The 18,436-nt window shown below is 34.7% G+C and overlaps 1 pseudogene; it reads left to right on the forward strand.

The window, feature by feature from the left end:
* The first annotated feature begins 1,712 nt into the window (after positions 1–1,712).
* Positions 1,713–5,531, forward strand: LOC115972830 (annotated as a pseudogene).
* Positions 5,532–18,436: the final 12,905 nt, after the last annotated feature.

An 18,436-nucleotide genomic window follows, 5' to 3' on the forward strand; every position in this document is an offset into this window, starting at 1 on the left:
GTCTTTGCTTTGTTTCTCAACACTTGCTCAACACTTGTATTTGTTAACAGCAAAATCCTTGACACCTGGCTCGACACCTTGCTTGACACCTCTTGACACCTTATCTATCGAGCTTTATTGAGGTTCTATATATACTTCCTCGTGCGATCCGAACCTCATTTCTCTCGATCTCTCTTTCGATACTTCTATCTTTTCACCTCCCAAACCTTTCTCACACACTCTTAACCTCTTTCCCAAGGGATTCTCGAGCTTAATCAAGTTTTTCCTCACTTGGTATGTCTCTAATCCCTCATTTTCATGCATTTCATTCTCTAAAACCTAAGTTTTTGGGGATTTTGAAAAATTTTGGTGTTTTTCAAAATTGATGAGTGTTTGTTGAAATTTTGGGCTAGGTTTTGTTTAAATGAGTTTAAAATCTCATGCATCACATCACATTAGCATAATAACAGTATTCCCATGCATTTTAGATGTGTGCAATTGATTATGTGCTAGTAGGATTGGATTGGGCTGAACCATGATGCAATTTCTTTTGCATATCACATGTTCATGCATTTCCTATGCATACGTACTTTATTTTCAATATACTTGTTATATTTGAACTGCTTTGGAGCTTTTCTGATTATCTTTCTTTCTCTCCCCCCTCCTTCTGTTTACGTTAGTCGTGTCTATGGCACCTAAGCATAAGTCAGCTCCATCCCAGAACCCTTTGCATTTTAGGACATCATCTTCTTCTAATCCTACTCCTTCTCTTATTTGGTTCCGGGACGAGGATGCCCGAAAGGACTTCTTGGAGAAATTTTCTCAACGAGGTGTTCATTCGAAATGCCAAGTCATTTTGGTGGACTTCACTGACACTGACCTTCCCACTGTCATTCACAGTCAGGGATGGGAGTCACTATGTGACATCTTGGTCACTTGTCTGACCGTGCTGATCCAGGAGATTTACTCCAACATGCATGGTTTCGATTTTTCAGTACCTCTCTTTTCTACTCGCGTTCGAGGTACGCGTATTGTAGTCACACCGCAGCTTGTTGCGGATGTGCTTTATGTTTCGAGGGTAGAGCATCTTGACTACCCCGATTATGAGTGTCTGCAGGCTGTGTCCAAAGACAAGATGAATTCTGCTTTCTGTGAGCGTCCCGCAGATTGGGGTGATCGTTAATTCACACCATGTCGGCCTTTTGCTAAAGGTCCTAGATTCATGAACATGGTGATGACTTTTGTTTTGCACCCACTCTTTCACTATAACTCTATCACAGAGCCTCCTGCTCAATTTTTGCTTTCTTTATTAGAGCACCTCACTGTAGATTTTCCTTCACATTTCATTCTTTCTATCTTAGATGTGTATAGGGATACAGCTACCCGTGATAAGCTCATTTTCCCTTCGACTATCACGCAGATTTTATGCCATTTTTCTGTTCCTTTTCCCTCTTCTGACCATTTTCTTGTCATGTGTGCCATAGACTACACTACCATTAAACGTAGCGAGGCGCAATTTCGGTCTCGGCAGTTGGATTCAGTAACTCCTCCCTTCCATTTTGCTCCATCTCATTCTACTCCTTCCACATCCGCTCCTCTTCTTCTTTGGCAATGTGACTCTAGGAAACATCATGGCACAGTTGCAACGCAAGGATGCTTGCCTTGATACACTCTTTACGAAGTTGTATTAGGTGAACGTTCGTATCGGTCGTATTACACGGCTACAGGCAACCATGGGTGGTTATGCTCTTAAGGCTTCTCCTCCACCACCTCCTCCAGTGGCTTTTGAGTCTAATGATGATGAAAATGATGATGATGGTGATGATGATGATGCTTTGGATGATGATGATGGAGATACTAGCTCAACCGATGAGATGTCTACTTGAAACTCTTACCTTTTGTCACTTGTGACTAAAAAAGGGGAGTAGTTTTGGATATGAGAGTAGTCATTCTTAGGGGGAGAGTTAGTATAGGACATTTTGTTAAAGGAAGTGTTGATATCTGAGAGACGTAGTGAGGATTACATATATCTTTTTCTTTTCTCTATTTTAGATACATTTGTTCTTGTACATGGTTCTTGTGACCATTTTGACATACATTGTACTTATCTTCTATTTATATGTTGATGTATGTTTCTTTCACCTACCCTTATATGTGTTGTTTCTTTTCTCTCTTTATGCACAATCTTCTTATTACATGTATGTAATCTATTATTTCTGTTTCACACAAAGATGCCTTGATAAGTTTTGTTTAAAAGTGTTTCAGAAATACAGGTTGTCAAAGTCTTCTTGCCATAAACTCTCTTCTTGCAAATTTTTTCAAGAGTTTGTGTTAGGATAGATTTTATTGTATTCAACAAGTGAATATGAGTTGAGTGATTTATGACTTCTCTCATATGTTCATTTGTTTGTTGTGGTTTTGTCACGGATTGCCAAAATGGGAGATTGTTAGGATATATGTGATTCACTTGTTAGGAAAATTTGTCACTATTTTATGTAATTGACTTATCCTTCGACAAAACGCATTTTACTTGTATTTGGGTAGATCTAGGATGTATTTAATACTTCAAGAAACTGTGTTTCAAGATCAAGTATTGAAGACATGCAAGTCTGTCCAAGATTCAAGTTGAAGAAGTGTTGTTTATTAAAGCTCGACAGCTAGCTATCCATCGAGCTTAAGAAGCTGTTCCAGCCCCATGGCTCGACAGCTGCTGAACAGTACTTTGACAGACAGCTATCTGTCAAGTTTTATGAAAAACAGAATTCCAGTTTTGTTTTGACTCTAATCCATGATTATGTGTTTTGACCTTCGTTTCTTCTAACCCTATACATATAAAAAGGATTATTTTAAGGGTCGTCAAAGTGTACACAAGTTGCATAAGTATTGAGCAAAATTTGTTCAAGCAATTTGTAACCAGAGACAAAGTTTTACCCTGATTCATCATTCTTGTGAAGAAGTTGCTGTGTATGTGCACTGTAGGGTTTTGTGACCAAGCATCTTCTTGATCTTCATCGTTGGGATGAACTGAAGAACTTTGCAGCCAACAACCTTCTCTAGTTGGTGATTGAAGTCGCATACTGGGATCTGCGAATTGCTTAGTCACATACTTGGGAGCCATGTATCGAAAAGGGAAATTGTCACTACAGAACAAGTCCAATTGGGTATTGGGGTAAGGGTTCAACTGTAGGTTGGTATAAGGTACTGGGAGTTCTTTACTTGTAACCGCTTGTTGTGATAATAGTGAAATTTCGGGAGTGGTGACCTGAAAACCAATCTTTCACCCATCCACGTGCAAATTCTCCTCTTCCTCCTTAGAAGATGAGTTGGTAGACAGGACCCTTTCCGGATAAGAAGTGTAATGGTCATCTTAACATGACGGATACACCTCATTGTAGCCCACTCCTTTGCAGACACACGATTGTTCACTCGACGCTTCACTAGACATTATTACATCTACAAGTGACGGGTAAACTCCTAAGACTCTACAAGTCTATATACGTAACGAACATATAATTCTTCAAAATGAATAAAATGAAACATGTAGGTATAGGAAGAAGAGCACTTATAGGTGTACAATGCAGAAAAGAGATAGAAGCAATGTGGTGAATGGACGCACTAAGGTGACAAAGCACTAAATTCTTGCAAATGACATTGGTGCTCTGACACTAGGAAATGGTTGCAAAGAGTAGAAATGAGGAGTAAAAGCGACATATATATAGAGGAAATGGCACAAAAGATGAAGCGACACTTTGATCCAAGTAACTGGCCATTAAAATTTTTCCACGTGTCCGACAACATTTATGACTCTCAACACCCTGTCAATCAAAGCACGATTCCTAAGAACTAGCTGAGGCCGTCACTCTACATGTTCGTCTGGCATATCAAGCGACAGAACCATGGAATAGGGGGCAACTGATAGGGGTAAATCCCAGGGCAGACAGATTGACTTAACGAGGTCAGACTTTAGAGACGAGGTAACCAAAAGAGATGGTATAGTTGGTATAACAAAGCTAGTAGATGGATCCATGACTCGGACAAAAAGATAAGGAGATGGACAGACACTTTTAAGTAAACGGATAAAATGGAGACAGTCTGTTGAAGCCACGTGTCACCTTTATGGTATCTACATGGCACCCACATGGCATGGGTAATCTCCAAGGATTTTGGTATGTAAATATCTTATGCTCCACCCCCCACCATAATTATAGGCATCCCTGTAAGGAGATAATCCCATAAATTGCGAATATTGACGAAGATCTTCCCTACAAGGAATTACCCTCTCCACCAAGAAATTAAGGTCAGCCCTACATTACTATAAAAACCCCAAAACCCTCACAAATCAAGGTACAACTAATTTTCCTAACTCTGGCACTCTAGTGTTGTAGAAATTCTCTCTAACTTAACCTTCAGAGGGTATTTGGCCGGTACCACATCGGTACTCTCTGTAAGGTATTTCTTTGTTTCTGTTTCGCAGGATTTGTCTAGGACACGTGAGGATTGTGAGGCTCATTAACGATTTTTGGCATCATCAGGATTAAAAAGGAGGAGGCAGAGAGAATGCATAAGACCATTATTTCACTGGTCCCTAAATATGGTTCCGATGCCATTTTAAACGGAATCAAAATTTTCAAATTGAGCAATTATGATGGCAATCTTGCTAAACCCAATTCACTACTGGCGTTTCATCCACCAAAGTTCAAGACAATGAAAAGAATATTCATTGCCATTAGGATTGGTACGGGTATCTTTGCTCTTTTCTTTCTTATAGCATGCATGGTTTTTGGGAGACAAAGGAAGACCAAACACTATGCTTCTAATTATCCTCTATCAAGTTGTTGGTGCTGGTTCAAGCTTAACTCATACAAAAGAAAGCAAACAGGGAAAATGACTTCCTCAATGAGGAAAGAACAGTGCCATCACTTTTCACTTGCCGAGATCAAAATTGCAACTAACAACTTCCATGAAGATCTAATTATAGGAGTAGGTGGCTTTGGCAATGTATATAAAGGTCAAATTTAAGATGAGGAAACCATGACTATGGCAATTAAGCGCTTGAACCTTAAGTCATGACAAGGTGCCCATGAGTTCCGAACTGAGATTGAGATGCTCTCTCAACTTCGATACATTCACCTCGTCTCTCTTATCGGATACTGCAACGAGAAGGGTGAGATGATCCTTGTCTATGACTACAAGATCAACGGGACCCTCTATGAACACCTCTACAACACCAACAATGATCCACTCCCATGGACAAAAAGGCTAGATATATGCATTGGAGCGGCACAGGGATTACACTACCTTCATAGGAGTGTGAAGCATACTATTATCCACCGAGACGTGAAGACCACCAACATTATATTGGACAAGAAATGGGTTGCCTAGGTTTCAGATTTTGGATTGTCCAAAATGGGTCAAAATAATAGTGCAATTAGTACCATGGTTAAAGGTACTTGAGGCTATTTGATCCGGAATACGCACGTTGTCAAAAGCTTTCAGACAAGTCTGATGTGTACTCATTTGGTGTGGAGCTATTGGAGGTATTATGTGCCTAAAAAGCACTAACGCTTTGTTTGTTTCACTGGAAAACCTTCTGTAAAGATAGTTTTCCATATTTTTCATTGTTTGGTAGCAAAAAAAAAAAAAAAAAAAAAAAAAAAAAAGTTAATGGAAAACTATCTTTAGTCAGCGGAAAACCCTAATTAAAATAAGGCTTATTTTCTATAGGTTGTTTTCCAAATTTTTTTTGGAAAACAATCTCTCTCTCACGCTTTGCATCTCCTACAAATATTATCTTCGTTTGTAGTCATGGGAAACATAATTTTTTGGCACCTTCTTTTCTCATGGTAAGCTTTCTCACTTTTTCTCTCTTCCCTTTACTTTTTCTCTCCTCACACCCTCACTGTCACTAACTCTGGTCTCTCCTCTTCCCATAGATCTCTCTCTCTCTCTCACTGTCTCTCTTCTCTTTTTTCTCTGTGTTTCTCTTCCCAACTGTAACAAAATTCTCTAATTATATATATATTTTTTCCCTTCACTTATTAGTCAATAACTCTGACTTGCAAAGAAGAACAAATTTATAGCGATAATTATTTCATTCCTCTCTACCAAAATCCCAATTCTTTGTTTTGAATTTCAAGCTCGATTTTCTTTTTTCTCTAAGAAATTTTCGGTTTAATAGATTCCAAGCAAAAATTTCTTCTTTTTCGGACATAAAGTGCAAAACAATAAAAATAAATAAATAAATAAGAAGAAGAAGAAGAAGAAGAAAGAATGAATGAAGTAAAAGATGAAAATTTTAAACATAGTACCTATATTGCTCTAAATTGCTTTTACATGGGACAATCTTTACCATGGACTAATAACATTGTTATATAATGAATGATAATTGTTTAGGGGAATTGCATTTGTTGGCGAATACTTTACACAAATATTATGCAGTGATGCTATATTATGTAGATAAAGAATGAATGAAGTAAAAGACAAAAATTTTAAACATAGTACCTGTATTGCTCTAAATTGCTTTTATATGGGACAATCTTTACCATAGACTAATAATATTGTTATATAATGAATGATAATTGTTTATGGAAATTGCATTTGTTGGCGAATACTTTATGCAGATATTATGCAGTGATAAGTGGTAGAGAATTAATATACCAACAAAAAGAGTAGACAATTAAAAGTTATTGTTATTTATACTTATTGAAAATGTATTCTCATGTCAAATATATAAATATAGTCAAATGGTTGATATATGTGTGTGTGTGTGTGTGTGTGTGTGTGTGTGTGTATACGTATATACATACGTACGTTACTGTCCGTATATATGAATAAGATGAGTGGTAGAGATCATGAAAATCTTACAACTAATTAATTTTGATTGTATTTATTGTCAAAATTTTAGTATGAAAACCAAATTCATTTTTAGTTTTTTTTTTTTTTTTTTTAATAATGATTACATCAGTTGGGTTACATAATACACATATTTTAAATTATACAAGAAATATTTTTTTTAAATTGCATACCAAACACCAGAAAACATTCTCAAGCTAATTTTCAAGGTCATTACTAAACACTGGAAAATAAGACAATTTTCCAGAAAATGTTTTTTGGAAAATGAACTATTTTTCTGAAAACTTTAATGCTGAAACAAACATAGCGTAAATCAAAAACTAGAGGAAGAAGAATGGAACCTAGACCGTTGGGCTCGGAAGTGCATTGAGAGAGGGACAATCAATGAAATCATTGATCCATATCTGAAGGGGAAGATAGCTCCACTGTGTTTCAAAGTGTTCATGCAGATTTCAGAGAGTTGCACACGTGATCAAGGCATCCAACGGCTCACAATGGGTGATGGGGAGGAAAAGCTCGAGTTGGCTTTGGAGCTGCAAGAGAACACAGATGTCGAGAAAGAGAGTATCAATACTGGTGGTGAGCATATTTACTTGGATAAATTATCAGTTTGTATTGATGTTACAAATAATGGTCTTTGGGCTACTAAGGGGCTGTTTGGATTCATTTTTTTGATCACTCAATTTCCATCACTCATCACTCATCACTCATCACTCATAACTCATCACTCATCACTCATCACTCATCATTCAATTTTTCACACCCGTTTGGCATCATCACCAATTTCCATCACTCAATATTTTTCACACTATTTGTGGGCCTATACCTGTCAGCCGGTGCAGCTTTTTCTCTTTTTTTTTGTTTTTTTTTTTTTTTAGTACCCAAATTCACCGAAGCTAAAAAAAAAAAAAAAAAAAAAAAACCCAAAACTGAAGACCAAACAAGTTTATTAAAAAAAAAAAAAAAAAAAAAAACCAGAACTGAAGACCAAACAAGTGAAAAAAAAAAAGTCAAAAGGTGGTCAAAAGTTGCGGCTGTGGGTCCCCTATGTGTGTTTTATTACAATATTGCCATTGAGTTATGAGTTATGGAAACAGAGTTATCGTTTGCCAAACAACCTTTTTGCTATGCGTCCCACCATTTTTGAGTTATGAGTTATGGAAACTGAGAATTGAGTCATGAGAATTGGCAATCCAAACAACCCTAATGTTCACAATGAACACGGGATGACATTGAATAGTACTGGGATTGGGGACTGGGTTAATATGTTCAAGTTTTGAGATGGATAGCATCACATCTCACAAGACATTTTCATAAACTCCACTAAAGTTTAGGAAATGGGTTTTTGTCTTTTCTTTTATTTATTTTTAGATTCATAAATAAAGTTCTCAATCTAGGTTGTACTATTAAGCTGATTAATTATTATAATTATGTTATGAAATCTTGTGAAAATATAAGGTGATGTCAAGTGTTCTAGAACACACTTCATAATCCAAATCCATTGAATTGACAATTAAAAAAGGGGTTGTATTATAAGTATTTTAGGAAAAATTAATGACTTTCAATCCATTCCTGTATTATTGTAAAACTTTTGGTATATATTATTCTCATCAGCTAGTTTATATTTTCATTGACTTAAGTTTTTTCACTCACCAAATAGTACCTAGTACTTAGAAAAATTTAATTTAATGAGAATTTCACTCAGCAAAATTTAATTTACATCTGCAAAATTATTGAGAATTTCAATTTATGCCCATAGCAATGTTAAATTTTAATTGATATCGTGTATACTAGTAACCATTTAGCAAGTTCAAATCTTTCAAATAAACATTCAGTGTGCAAATTAGCATAATTTCAGTATTACAATTAAAATATACTCATGAGAACTTATATGGTACAAATCTACCTAATAAACACCAATGAGCAAATTAATTAGTGGAGTATTACAAACTTTGAGGTAATCTTAGTTTGTAGTTTGTACATGAAATCATAATGGCTCAAGTTCTTAATTCCTCATGAAAATGGCCAGTTGTTCTCAATTTAAAGGTGTCTACTTTCATAATTGGATGGACACCAAAGGGAGGATTTTTCTAAGTTTAACACGGTGCTAGGAGCATTACATGTTGTTGATGATGGCATGAGAAATGAGGGTGCTTGGGCAGCATTGGGCCAATTACTTGGCTTCATGTTTTCTCAACACACTCATGGCTTCTCATGCCTAACTAGTGATGCTCCTAAAGGCTCTTTGAGAGGGACCTATCCAGTCTCCCTACTCGAGTTGGATCGATGAGCAGTGATGAGAAGCAACATGTAGAGGCACCTTGCTCCACATGCTGCCCTAAGGCCATGGCAGAGGAGGGTCATGGTGAGTAGAGATGGTTGTGATGATGAGCAGCAGTAGGTGGTTCTGACCCTATGTGGTGGTGCACGGCATTGGTGGCTTAGTTACTAGTTTCTTGTGTGTGGGCTTGGTGGCTTGAGTGTAAGACAAAGTTGGGCCACTGTGATGATTAAATGTTGTGTGCAAGGCATTGGGCTAGTGGGGAATGACTGAATGCATGACCAAGTGCTAGTAGGCTGATGGCAGTTACTTTGTGTGCTACATGTGGGCATACTGTGTGGGCTATAATGTTGATGGGAGACCTTAAGCATGGGCCAAGCCTCCCCAAAACGTGTGAGAACATGTTGAGTGTGCTGCAGAAGGATGGGTAGAGGCCCCATGGTCTATTGAGACATGGGCTATGCATGTGCAACATGTGCGGTGGCAGTTACCAAGCAGTTCCTAGCTTTCCTGATGATTAGACCTTTTGTGTAGGGGTTGGAAACGTGGAGAGCAAGCCAAGACAACATCAATTGAAGGTGTCCTAAGTCAGAACACAAGTGGCAAATTGTCCAAGACTTAGGCAGTTATTAGGCAGTAACTGCCATAGCAGTTAATTCAATATATTTAACCCTAAGGTTGTTGGGGGTGTCAACAGCATAGTGTATTGGCATTGGGAAAATTCTGTGTAATTCTCTAGGCTTGTAAAAGGCTTTCCTTTGTACTTGAGATTAAGTAATAAAGGTTGGGGGTGGGTTCCCTGTAAATATTGTGTGTGCTGTGTGTTTAAACGTTCCTATATAATTTGTTCTAAATGTTATTGTAGTGAGTGTGTGGTGTTGGCTGAGACTAAGTCAGGGACTTAAGGCTATCATAGGCAGAAAATTTGAGTAAAAAATTGACCCTGTGACACACGAAATGTTGAGTTTTAGGTGACCCACAAGTAGGAGGGAAGAACTTTAATGGATTGAAGGGGAGGGAGGGGGAGTAGAGTAGAATTGACCCAAAATTAACTTATTTTTAGCCAACTTTACTCTTCTCCCCTCTACTCCCCCTCCCTTCCCCTTCAATCCAAATGGGCCCTAAGTGATCATCTCAAAATATATGGCAATCAGTTATATCCAATATATCAACAAGCTTTTCATAGAAGTAGATGCCCAATCAGTAATCCTTCCTCAAGAGAGATTCTAACCTCATTTAGGACTCTCACGTATCAAGTGCTATGGTTAATGATTGTAGGGCGCTACCCTCATGGCACAATTGGAAATCATTCAGTTTGATCACTCACGTTGGAAAGGAAACATTTTTGTGTTAAAATCTTTGCAAAGAAATGTCATATATATGACTAATGTTCCTTGTATATTGTAGTCGAACCCTCTGGGTAATTTTTTAAGCTAAATTAATGCAGATGCTTCGGGTGCATATTAACTCTTTGATGCTTAGTTTTTTGTTTAATGCTTTCAACTTCCACCCGAAAAAATGAAATAAAATAAAATAAAAAATAAAAATTGAATTGACAAACTTTCCTGACTCCAATTATCTAATTTCTTCGGTGCAAGAAAAAAAAAAAAAAAATTGGAACAAGCAAGAGGGAGATGAAGTACTGCCAAAGCTAATGGTGGCTCCAGACAATGACGGCACTAGGAATTTTTCTTAAGATAGTTATTAAAAGGTTTAAATTATACAAAATCTAAAAAAGAAATAACTTGAATTTATTAATGCCACAAAAAAATACATGCTAATACATAAAGTATTACGATTTCTTTCTACTAACAAAGAGAAAAAGAATTTTTAAAAAAATGACTGATAAGTGACAAAGTGGAACTAAGAATACTGAGATAAGAGTAATAAGGTGAGAGAAAGTCTAAAATGATAATAGAAAAAATAAAAATTGAGAGAGAGAGAGAGAGAGAGAGAGAGACGGATTATATTTACTACAATTGTGAGCCAAGTCACTAAGGAGAGCAAAATTGTTGCAACTGTAAAGTCTAAGAGAGCATAACTGCTAACACTACCAAGGAGAACTCATGACCATAATATTTCTTTTGGTACATTTTTAAACGAAAAATGAAATTAACGATTATTTTTATGTAACAGATTGAACGAATTACAAATTTGAATGGTTATGGTTTTTATTTTTTGATATTGAATAGGCTTTTGTCTGAATACTTTGTTCACTTGGTTGATTTAATCTTGTTTTTGTTTTTTTTTTTTTTTTTTTTGTTATTTGGGCTAATTTTTATTTTCTTTATTTAAGTTTTTTTCTTTGTTTAAGGGGTTAAAGATTATGTTTGGGGAATCAAAATTATTTTTAGAGTAATGCTATATCCACAACATTTTCACAACAAATCTTATGCAACAAGTTGTTATTAGTAGATAATAAAAAAATGATATTAGTATTAGGCCAAAATTATAATCGGTAACAACTTATCGTGTAAGATTTGTTGTGAAAATGTTGCGGATTTAGAATTATTCTTATTTTTGTTGAACCCAAATTCTTATGATAAATAAGTAAGGGTATTCAACATTTTTACAACTATATATATATATATATATACATTTTTTTGCAAGTCAAGGTGGAGCTGCCACTAGCTTCGGAGACAACAGCAAACTCAAGGCAATGGAAGTCAAAGGGGTGAGATTGGGATGCAGAGGATAGTGAGGTTTGATAACATGTAATTTTTTTTATAGTAAAAATTTTGAGGATATTACACAAAATAATAATGGAAGAACAAAGTTAACATAAAAGACAATATTGCCCCCCCCCCCCCCCCCCCCCCAAATACTATTGTTGCTAAAAGGTTATAGCAAATTTGTTCCCAGGATACAACCAAGATGTTGGGTTCTACAAATAGCAATTCTGGAGAATGACCATAAGATTTCTTGTGTTTCTCTCAAACTTACTAGTTTTTTTTCAAGTAAACAAAAGCCTCTATTTATACCCATAGGATTATGTTTCATCAAAAGGCACGTATGGAGAGTTAAAATGTTTCATATAACCATTAATAAGGATTGAAAGCTCTTCAACCTTTCTGAATGGTAACCAGAAAATTCTATTTCACGATTTTCGATCGGTCAAAAATTACTTTTGATTGATTGAGTTCTATTTTTTATCAGTCGAACAAGAATCAAGTAGCGATCGAGACATCTAGAAACTCCAGGATTATTTTCTTATCATTTTCGATCAATCAAGCCAAAGTTTCGACCGATTGAAAATGCTGTATTTTGAATTCTCACTTAGAAAATTCCAAAACTTGAATTTTCACTTTATGAAACAATATTCTCCAAACTCAAATATTATTATTACAACCTATCCATGTATATACCTATATATACAACAAAAAATAATTGCCACATCATTAAAAAATGACATATCATTGCTTTATTAGATGCATAAGAAAGAAAATTATTGGAAGTTGATGGAGGAACCAATATACAATAGTGCTCGCTTGAAATTTGAATGACAAAAAGCACTCAGTAGGTTATCTTGGTCAATATTTTAACACCATGGATCAATAATTTAATATAAAATCCATAAAGATAGTTGTGATAGTTTTTGCGAAAGCAATATAAAACAAAATTTATATTTTCATTTAAAGATTATTGTACCACACAACCATAAATTCTAAATAGGACAAAATTGCATACCTCTCTTAGCAACTCAAGCGGGTTGCCTCCCAAGGTATTCATGTATCTGTGTGTGTTTCTTTTAGGGTTTTTAGATGACTGCAGTATCACTCAGTAGTTTTGATGGCCAACTCCTGATCTGATATTTTAAAATCTTATTTTTATTTAAGACTTCTAAAACCCAAGAGAGAGATTGGATGTGGGATCCTTAGAGATACTAATCTTCAGCTATAGGATTAATCAATAACTTTTTTAATGTTATTGACATATCTTGAAACTTTTTCAAAATTATTACTTAATTTTCTCAACCATATCAAGAAAATATTTGAATTTCTATAGATTGCAATAATGTCCATCAACACATTGCAATTGACCCCTGAAGGTTAGAGAATTACAAATGAGGTCTCATTACTTACAATTTATATCTTTGTCCTTCCATCACACTATATTCCCACAAGCCACTAGGACTGGATTAAAATCACTGTCATGTCCCTAGCTTATGTAACCCTTAATTTCTTGATTTCATAATTCCTATTGGACTCCAAAATGTCTTTGAAAAACTCTTTAAATATATAATATTGTGTGTGTGTGTGTGTGTGTATATATATATATATCTATATACATATATATACACACACACACAATATTATATATATGAAAAACATTTTTGAAAAATGTCACCGGCCGGTTTTGTTTTGAATCCAACTACAATATGAAAATCAACTGAATATACTATCTTCTTTAGAGACTAGTGGATTCATTGTTGAGCATTTACATACTTTACTCATTACACACATAACCCAATGTGTCTATATATAGCCTTTAAAATTAGCATCACCAACTGACATTGTCAAAGTTATGTGCATAATAAATAAATATACGCAAACCTCTCATGTTTGAGGACAATAGAAAAATTGTGATAGAACAACCTTTTAATGAATAGTGATCACTTTATAAGTTGTTCTTGATCGGATCCAATTCAGTGTATGTACTTGTTATATTACATCCACCTGTCTGCTTAAAGTCACTACCTCAATGATGGAGTAAGTCACCCTATCATATAGCAGTGCAACAAGTGTAGGCTTCAGTGGTGATATTCAATTAATATCCATAGCCTAGAACAATTTAATATTCTGCGAAAAATCATTATTTCCTATTTTTGGTTACTAAACCATTAACATGATTTTTCTATAAAGGCAACATCACATGCCACATTTAAACAATGAAATATACCTATAAAAATTACGTATGTGAAAATAAAATTTTATTATCAAATAAAAAAGCATAGTATTGTTTTTGAGGGCACATAATTCTAGCAAGTTGAGGGTTGACAAATATGAATCTTGAATGTTGCTGTTGGAAACACCAAGATGCTAGTTGAGGTATAAACTCTCGGCTAATATACAATACTTTTCCTTTTAATTGTTTGTGTAATTAGCCAGTATGTCCAATTAATTATATTGAAATTGCATAACCGGTTAATTTGTCAAAATTGATTTGTTAAGTTCTAAAAAATTAGGAACTAATGTATTAGAATTTCAATATGTATATGTTGACAAACCATAATCAAAACGTTTAGTCTAGATTTAGGTTGCTAAAAGTGTGTTATGTGTAAAGTTGGAATCAAGTAACTGCATGAAATTACTATTCAATTTCTGCAAGGCTAAATCGATTGAAAATTAGACTTGATCGATCGAAGCTTATGCAGATTGTTTTTCTGCAGAATTTTCCAACTCAGCCTAAGCCCATATGATGTGTAAGGTTTTATATTTTGCTTTAAGTATAAAAGGAAAAACCCTAGTCACGTTTTAGATGTTGTTGATATGTTATGTGTGTGAATCTCTTCTGAGATCTGAAGGTGTTTGCCTTCATAGACACTTAGGGTTATCAAGATCAAGATTGATGTCGAGAGCTTGGTGATCGCTTCAGTTGCTGTTTAAAGAGTTTAAAGAAAAACACAAATGGGAGTACTTGTGGTTACTGTGGATCCAGGAAAGAAGTAGTCTGTGGACTCGAAACTGTCACATGGTTGTGATAATAAGTTATCTACTTAAGATAACAATAGGATGTTAGTGGTCTAAGTTGCTATTGTAAAACTTCAATTCTTTCATAATGGATCTGTTTTACCTTGAGGATAGCTAGGTTAAATCCTCCCCAGGTTTTTTACCGGTTTGGTTTTCCTCCGCATTGTTTACTTCATATGATTTACTTGTGTTAACCTAGATTTGAATAATTTATCTAAGTAATCACTTGACTAAATTACTAGGTTAATCAACTTGTATTTTAAGGGGTCTAAAAACCTACATGATTAAATTCCACTTAAAATCAACCAAGGGGTTCAAATATTCTATTCAATGCAAATATAAATGCAACTGTTCCAACTAAGGTTTTCTCTCCTTTCTTCTAGAACCATATTCCAAACAGCGAAGATCAGACGGACAGCAAAATAAAGCTCATTGTATGAAGGACTACGCCAATCGGACACAAACGTTATTTTCATAAGCAGGCTTTGAACTGCTCCCAACCATTTTGTGGAAAATTTCCATTGAACTAGTAGTGGGAGACGGTGAACTCAATTGCTTAACCAAGTCTTTGTTCTGCCTACAGTCAGAATAGCAATAGTCATGTATTATGTACAATATATTCCAAGCTCTAAGATTTTCATATTAAATTAATTAATTTGCATACACATGTAGACAGATATATACATATGAATATTAAAATGCTATGCAATTAGGATGCATCAAGAAACTCCTGAGAGAATGGACCATAGATTTAGATGAATGTCTCCAAAATGGTTCAACAACCGCAGTAAGGGCTAAAAACCAGATTTCATGTCAAAATCAGAATTGGCAACCTATAATAATAGTTTATACAAAAGCGTTCATGCAAAGCTAATTGGAATGGAGGTGCCTTTGTGATCAAAAATCATTTAGGCCAGCCCGTTCATAAAGGTTGTTATTCATGGGCAATGATGAGAACAATCAATTATCCAAAATCAGAGAAGCTTTATATGGGACATGGAAGCAAGGTTTCAAGGAGATAATCTTTTTTTCTAAAATCAATTAAGGAGTGAAGCTAATTCAAACACGTCGCCTTACTAGCTTGGAGAATGTTCCCATCATGGATGATATTGCAACATTAAAAAAGATGATTAAGCACATTCACATTCAAGTTGCTCCTCAACTGGTTTCCAAGAAGTTCAAGGACTAGCAAACATGGTGACAATAAATTTTACAAGACTCTCCTAGATGTGATTTTATTTGGTGGTAACAACAACAACAACCAAAAAAAAAAAAAACACACACACACACACCAGTATGGTAGGTGAAAATTATGAGGACCCTTTTGCTTTCATGTAATAATCTCATTAAACCTACACAAAGTTCAGATTCAACAGAATTTGAAGTAACTTATACCATCCATAAGTGTTGTTCCTTAGGTTTATCTCTTAAAATTTAGCCATGTGGCTATTTAACTAAAAATACACTTTCATTTTATGAGAAAAAATTCACATGGCAAAATTTTAAAAAAAGAACTTAAAGAATAACATCTAAGTACTGTAACTAAATCTTACTCTTTTATTAATGTCGTTAAACACGAGAAAAAAAATTTGTAAGAAAATTTGAGAACTGCTATTTATTAATTCCCTTGTCAATTGATGGTATAAGATCTGATTTTCACTCTCATTTTTAAATGCAACAACTGCGAAGGTTGTTTAGCATGACTCACGTAGTCCAGCTGGTCGCCATTCTTGAGTTGAATGATAGGAACTTTGCAATCCTCTTTATTGAGTGATTGGCCAAAACTAAAGCAACATGATTGATTTGATGGGCAATGAAAGGTAATAATGGAAAAGTGAAAGGGAAAATGAAGACTCTCGAATTGAAGAGAGGAGAAAAAGAAACGTGATTATGCAAAAGTGTTTTAGATGAGAGAAAAGATAGAATTATAGAAAGCAAAAACAGAAGTGATCATGTGGGCCTGGCCATTGCCTATTGGTTATTGCCTACCACTTTTGCTTTATCCCACTATTGCCATGGCGACGGTCTTTTTTTACAATAGAATCTGAAATCATCAAAGATGATAAGAGTGAATTATTGTTTTCAAGTCCAAAAAGTTTACTTCTAAAATCTTTTTTTAAGATAGAATCTGAAGTCATCAAAGATGTTAAGAGCAAATTATTCTTTTCAAGGTCAAAAAGTTTGAGTCTAAGTGTGGGTTTGGATACCACTTATTTTGCTGAAAACTAAAAAAAATTAAAAAAAAAAATTTCGATTACTATTCACTTTTAAAATTACTGTTCATTTGCCTATTTGCACTATTCATGTCCCATGAATAGTGCAAGAAGTTGAAAAAAAAAAAAAGGATAAAAACGCAAACGCAACAGACACATACGTGATCCAAACGGAGCCTAAATGGGTTTGGAGTTATTTTGCTATAATTTATTATGTGACAATTAAAAATATTAAATTCATGTTTAGTTTTAGTTAGATAATTTTTTAAATGAGCTGTTTACCTTATTTAAATAATATATGTAAATAGTTTTATAAATCATCAAGTAATAAGTTGCAAAAGATAATTCATGATATGATTTAAGACCCTAGTAATCTCTTATTTAATCAACTTTTAATCAAATAATTAATTAGATTAATTATGCAAAAGATCTAAATCAAATAAACATCACAAAGATATAAATCATATGAACACTAAGAATGATGACCCAAGAAAACTTTTGAAACTGTGGTTTCAAAGTGAAAAACTTGAGGATGATTTAACTTAAACAATCCTCGAGGTAATATTTCACTAATAGATTTGAAATGTATACAATAGACTTAACCCTAAATCTACTGCTACCTCATGTAGTACTTACTAGCATGATCACATCTAACTCCGAATCCATGTGCTCTTCTGCTTTGAAACTATTGCACACAAACTCCCATATTTGTGATTCTAAGATCTCTACTCAAAGATTTGGATCTGCAGCAAAACTTTCTAGTTTGTGACTTTGAAATCTCCACTCAAAGATTTAGATCAACAATTGTGATTGGCTAAATGCAGCAACTTTGCTTTATGATTGAATTTGTTGTTTGCACAAGGTCTCCAATTGTAGCCCCAAAAGGGTATGGAAAATCTCTAGATCTGTTTACATAATACTGCTCTCTTAAATATGGAAAAATGTGCTCTAGGATTTATATTTATATATTCTTGAGATCCATTAAAATCCTAAATCAAACAAATGAGAAGAAAACCTAATTTGCAATCTGCACGACTCTTGATCCGTCGACATGTGCATCTCGATCAATCGAGATAAGTGAAACTTATTTACACTTCAATTTTTTTGATTACTTGAGTCTTCAACTGTGGTGAACTTCATTTGTCTTATTTAACTGGATATTTCTAAACTAAATAACTAGACAAACTAAATTCTAACAGTTACAATTTGTTCATGATTGTCAACATAAAAATATAAATTTTACAATTCCAAGCCAGTTTGGAGTCAAACTTTTTTCTTTCATCACCATCCCCTATGACAGAGAGGAGAGAGGCTAATGGATAATCCATATTGCATTTTTAAATGTTATTTTGTTAAAGAAAAAAATAAATAAAGCTTATAAGATAATACAATAATTACAACAAAGTTTACCTCTCAACTAG

Source organism: Quercus lobata, unplaced genomic scaffold (assembly GCF_001633185.2).
Source record: "Quercus lobata isolate SW786 unplaced genomic scaffold, ValleyOak3.0 Primary Assembly Scq3eQI_53, whole genome shotgun sequence".
Classification (NCBI taxonomy): Eukaryota; Viridiplantae; Streptophyta; class Magnoliopsida; order Fagales; family Fagaceae; genus Quercus; species Quercus lobata.